Source organism: Elephantulus edwardii, unplaced genomic scaffold, assembly GCF_000299155.1.
Source record: "Elephantulus edwardii isolate Elephantulus edwardi_28Jun2011 unplaced genomic scaffold, EleEdw1.0 scaffold00015, whole genome shotgun sequence".
Taxonomy (NCBI): Eukaryota; Metazoa; Chordata; class Mammalia; order Macroscelidea; family Macroscelididae; genus Elephantulus; species Elephantulus edwardii.
Window position 1 is genome coordinate 9,397,429 of NW_006399765.1, and position 5,270 is coordinate 9,402,698.

Sequence of the window (5,270 nt, forward strand, 5' to 3'; positions counted from 1 at the left end):
GAGGAAGGTGCCCTGTGCCACCTCAGGCGTGTCCCCATGCAGGGTGTGAAAGCCCTTTCCCAGCCACTGCCACAAACATAAACCTCACCAGGGACCCTCCCCTACACCCTGCCCAGCCACTAGGCCACCGGAACACACCTCATCGCACCTTGGGCTTACAGGCAAGAAGATACATGTGGCATGGAATTTGTGCAGGGGAGGCGAATCTCAAATAGAAGTCTGAGCACTGCTGTGGGTCTGTGTGTCTAGAATTGGGGTATGATGAGGTAACTTTTAGGCCCTTATATTCTCTCCTGTCCCCATGACTGTCCTGATCCTCTGGCTGCACAGGATCTGGGACCCCTAAAGCCTTGGGGGCCAGACCCTGCTGACACCAGGGCACAGGGGAATGGGAGTGGACTGTTAAGTGGCCCTCCTGGTTTTCTTCTCAAACAGAGCTCATGGAAGGAATGGGGGTGAGTGGGTGGGAGGGATGGCAAAGGAATATGCCCAGAAGAGTTCTAGGCCTTTGAGGGACAGGAGTCAAGGTCCCATAGCCCTCAAGCTTGGAGTCTAGATCTCCAGGGTCCATCTTCTTTGTGTTCCTAGAAAGCCAAGTGGTCCTGGTGAACAGGGAGTCTTTAGGAACAGCCATGTGGGAGCATTCCAAGAGCTTGGGGGTGGAGGTGGAAATGGGAGATACCTCCAGCTGCTCCCTCACACCCTAGTCAGCCCTGGGGAGAGCTCTGGGAAGCACCCTGAGCAGCTACAGGGGCAGTTCAGCCATATAACCAGCAGGGGGCAACAGCGTTCACCTCTCATGTGAATGAATCCTGCATCTGAGTGAGTGATGGAGGCACTGATGACAGGGGTGGCCACATATGACCGGTGGGAGCAATGGTTGAATGGCTAAACTGAGAAAAGAGAAGGGCAGGGATCCCCTGAAGTCATCCAGTGGGTCTAGTACCAATCCAGGAGGGCCTTATCCCAGTGGAGCCCTGAGGCATTGTCCCAACCCCAGCACCACACCTTGTTCACTCAAACCCTGGGTAGAGGAAAAGGTCGTGAAACCCTTCAAATTGAGCCCCAGAGTTCCTGTTCAATTCTAGACAGCTATCGTCCAATGATCTCCAAACCAGGCCCAAATACTGTCCCAACCACACCGCCAATCCTGGCCCTGAGAATGGGCCCCAAGACACAGGGCCCTGAGGGATACTTGGGCCAAGCTGTGGCTGAACAGTCCCTTGTCCTGAGAGAGGGTCTAAGGATTGGGGCGTCCTCTGGTATCCTTCCATTATCTCCCAGAATACAAGGTCCTCTGCAGAAAGCCCTCCCAAAAGTCAGGGGAAAACTCCTCTTGGCAGAATATATGGCAGTGTGGTCCAACCTCCAGCTTACAACCTACCATGCCAGAGACCAGAGAGATGGCAAGATTCTCCTGCCTACCACCATGAGAGACAGAAGGATTCAGAAGGAAAATATTCACTGGTTTTACAGCAAGTATGGGGTCTTAAATCCAGAAAGGGAAAAGTATTCTGGACATAGAAGAATAGGTCTAGCTGGTTAGGAGACATATGGCTCATCCATAGGGTTCTAGAGTATGGGAAATCATCTAGAAGCAGGAGTATAGAGGGCATACTCGGAAGTTAAGTGACAAACACAATGTTTTCATTTCATTAATTTACTTAGGTCTTAAGAATTTTTGGTAGAGGGATAAGCTAATGTTTTATTTATTGCAGATATTTCTGACACATCCTCAGAAATTCAATAAGAAAAACAACAACTCATAAGAAATATTCTCAAAAGAAAAGCAATAAGCATATTTTAGGTACTCACTAACATTTTAAGTATTTAACATCCTCCTAAGATTACAGAAATAGATTCCCCCCCACCGATATTTTTCCAGTTTTTATATTTATACTAGATCTCTCATGTAAGTACCTGGGTTTTTAACGGTTACACTCACAGGAGCAGAGTTTGATCTAGAAGGCCTAGAACCTCAAGACAACTAACATGGTCGAGTTTGATTGTTTAACATACTGACAACACCTACAAACTACCAGTCTGTTTTATTGTGGTGATTTGTGTTGCCATGATACTGAGATCTATGTCACCTGTAGAACAAATGATCAGCAGTGTCACCATGATGGGCGGGTTTCAGCAACCCAGCAACTAAGACCAGAAAGAAAAGTCTGGAGATGTTCAAACAACTAATGAAAGCCTATAGATTATAGAAGAATGTTGCCTGGTAACACTCCTGGAAGATGAGATCCCAATGTTAGAAGACACTCAAAACAGGTAGTGGCTATGATTAGGGATCTCTGGTGCCACAGACCATAGGACGTAAGGCTGCACCTCTCTGGTGCTTCAAATCCACCAGCAGCTCCTCAGGAGAAAAATGGACAGTCTCTTCCCATGTGAACACTTCTATTGGAAACTCAGTGGAGGGTGTGAGCTATGAGTTGGATCCAATTCAAAGGCAATGAGACAGTTATGACTCGAGCATACGAGCTATTGTGAAGAAGTAGCAGGATGGGGCAATATTCCGTTGTACTCGGGGTTTGCCATGAGTTAATACCAACTTGAGGGCCACTTAAAACGGAATATCTGCTATGGTAGTTACCACCGGAGCTCTCAAAAAGGACAGCTCAAAGTTCTGATGGGAGGGTACTGTGTCATAGAGGAGACAGTCAAGAATATAGATAGTACAAGGGAGCTCTCTAGGGGCCTATTGGCAAGAAGCTGCGCTGCAATCCCAAAAGCACAAGGTTCAAATCCACCAGATGCTGTGCTGGAGAAGAAGGGGCAAGACAACCCAGTATAATGAGTAGTTTAGTGTGAAAGAGTCAGTTAAAGGATTGAAAGATGTTTAGAGGTAGGAGATGATGACTTCGCAGGGCCTATATTTCCTAGTAAGACAAAGACCGTGAACTGGGGCTTCTTCCTCAGCAAAAGCCTGCGGGAGGTTAATGGGCTTGTGTGGAAAGCCAAATTTGATACTAAATATTTATAATAAACCAAATGCTGTATCAGGATATGAGGGAGGCATGTATAAAAACTGGAATTCACTCTGAAGCACTAAGGCAAACGTTAAATGTTTACAGGGGTAGGCACTAAGGCATTTACAGGATTCTTAAGCATTGACACAATTCTTGTATTTGCTAACCCCTCCCTCCTAAGTCAAGCATAAGGTTTTCAACAGAAAGAACTTAGCTTCATTTGCATAGAATTCTCTTTGTGATTTGCTCCCTGGCAATTTTCAATAAAAGCACAAGGAAGCAGAGATCAACTTCTTCAGTTGTTGAGAACTGTTCAGTGTTTGCTTCCTGCTTTTACCTCTTTTTACTTATACATTCTTGGTGTTCTGTCTCATTATTAATACTTATTAATATACTTTTACTTAGCCTCGGTCTACAACATTCTGGTGCCCAAACAGGGATGAGGTGGAGGTGGGGGTGTGTATGTGTCTCTCTCTCTCAGGCAGACATCAGGGAACTGAAAGGGAATTCACTCAGGGTAAGTGAAACTTTTGGGAAAATTAAAGGCAGGATCATTTAGAAATCCTTAAACCCTGAATTTTGCTAGAAATTTAGGGGTAGAAGTAGAAAAGATTTTATGAGGGTTTTTCTTCTCCCCTTGATGGAGAAATTCAAGGGGGGAAGTAGAAAAAAATTTCATGAGGATTCCCTCCCCTCATGAAGGAGAAATTCATGGGGAAAGTGGGGGAGGGGGGAAATCATAGGGACTTTTTCCACCTTCTGAAGTAAACAAATTAAAAACTCAGAGATAGAATTGATAAAAAGGAGTCATGGGGAACAGCCCATCCTCTGAAGCTCAGTTTATTACTTGAAGAATTAACTTAAGAGCTCAGGGCTCAAGAAACAAATGCTGGTGAGGTTGTGGAGAAACTGGAACCCTTATTCACTGTTGGTGGGTGTGTAAAATGGTACAACCCTGTGGAAGGTGGTATGGCGCTTTCTCAAAAAGTTGCAAATAGAGATTCCATTTGATCCAGCAATTCCACTACTGGGAATATACCCCAAGGAGACCATAACTGACACCCAAGCAGATATATGCACACCCATGTTTATCGCAGCTTTGTTCACAATAGCAAGGAGTTGGAAACAACCTAAGTGCCCATCAACAAATGAATGGGATAGAGAAGCTGTGGTATATTCACAGAATGGAATACTATGCTGCATTGAAAAACAAGGAACTCATGGAATATTATTCAAAATTAGTAACCCTGGAGGACATTATGCTGAGTGAAATATGTCAGTCACAAAAGGTCAAATACTGCATGGTGCCACTGTTATAAAACAGGACTGACATCGGGGTTGGGAGCAGACTGAGAAAGATGGAATAATGTATACTGCATTGAAACAGATAAGGGAGAAAACTATTTAAAAGGGATATGTGATTAGGTATTTTTGTCATGACAGAAGTCCAGAGCCAAGGCTGCATAGTGGAGTGGGCCTGGGGGGGGAGGGATTGTAAAACAATGAAAGAATTTTTTTCTTTTACTTTTCAAAGAGAAGAGTTTACTGGGGTTGGGGGGCATGGAGAAAAGTGAAACAATGAATGAATGGAAATCCAAAGTCTCTGTAAATTTTCATTGAAATTAAGAATAAAAAAATTATTCATAAAAAATGCAAATACGAAGAGACACTTTGCATACTCTAAATGATTTTCAAAAATTGGGTGATATTAATTGGTTATGACCTAGTCTAAGTATTCCTACATATCAATTACAAAATTTATTCAAAATCTTAAAAGGTCCTTCAGATACTCAAAGTCCTAGAAAACTTACGCCTGAAGGAGAAAAGGAATTAAAAAATTATAGAACAAAGGATACATGAAGCTCAATTAGACCACATAAACTTAAATAAAACTGTAAAAATTATTATTATTCATTCTTTACACTCTCCCACTAGAATAATATACCAAGAAAATAAAATTCTACAGTGATTATTTTTTGGGAAATAAATGTAGTAAAAAAAATAGTTACATATATTGAAAAAAATCTGTGATCTCATCCTTAAAGGCTGGCTAAGACTATGCCAACTAATGGCTGCCAACCCAGAGGAAATTCTAGTGCCTTTCACATCTTCAGAGATCAATAATTTATGGAAAATATAAGATTATTGGCAGCAAGCTTTTGCAAATTGTTGTTTGTTGTTATGTGCCGTCGAGTCGTTTGCGATTCATAGCGACCCTATGTACAACAGCCCTAAATCCTGCTCTATCCTGTGCCAATCTCACTGCCTCTGACACATTCATCCCGATTACCC

The 5,270-nt window shown here is 43.1% G+C and overlaps 1 protein-coding gene across 1 annotated transcript in view; it reads left to right on the plus strand.

Annotated features, from left to right (window-relative positions):
• MYL9 (myosin, light chain 9, regulatory) overlaps nt 1-5,270 on the plus strand; it is a 68,434-nt gene that overhangs the window by 3,990 nt on the left and 59,174 nt on the right. The window lies entirely within an intron of this gene.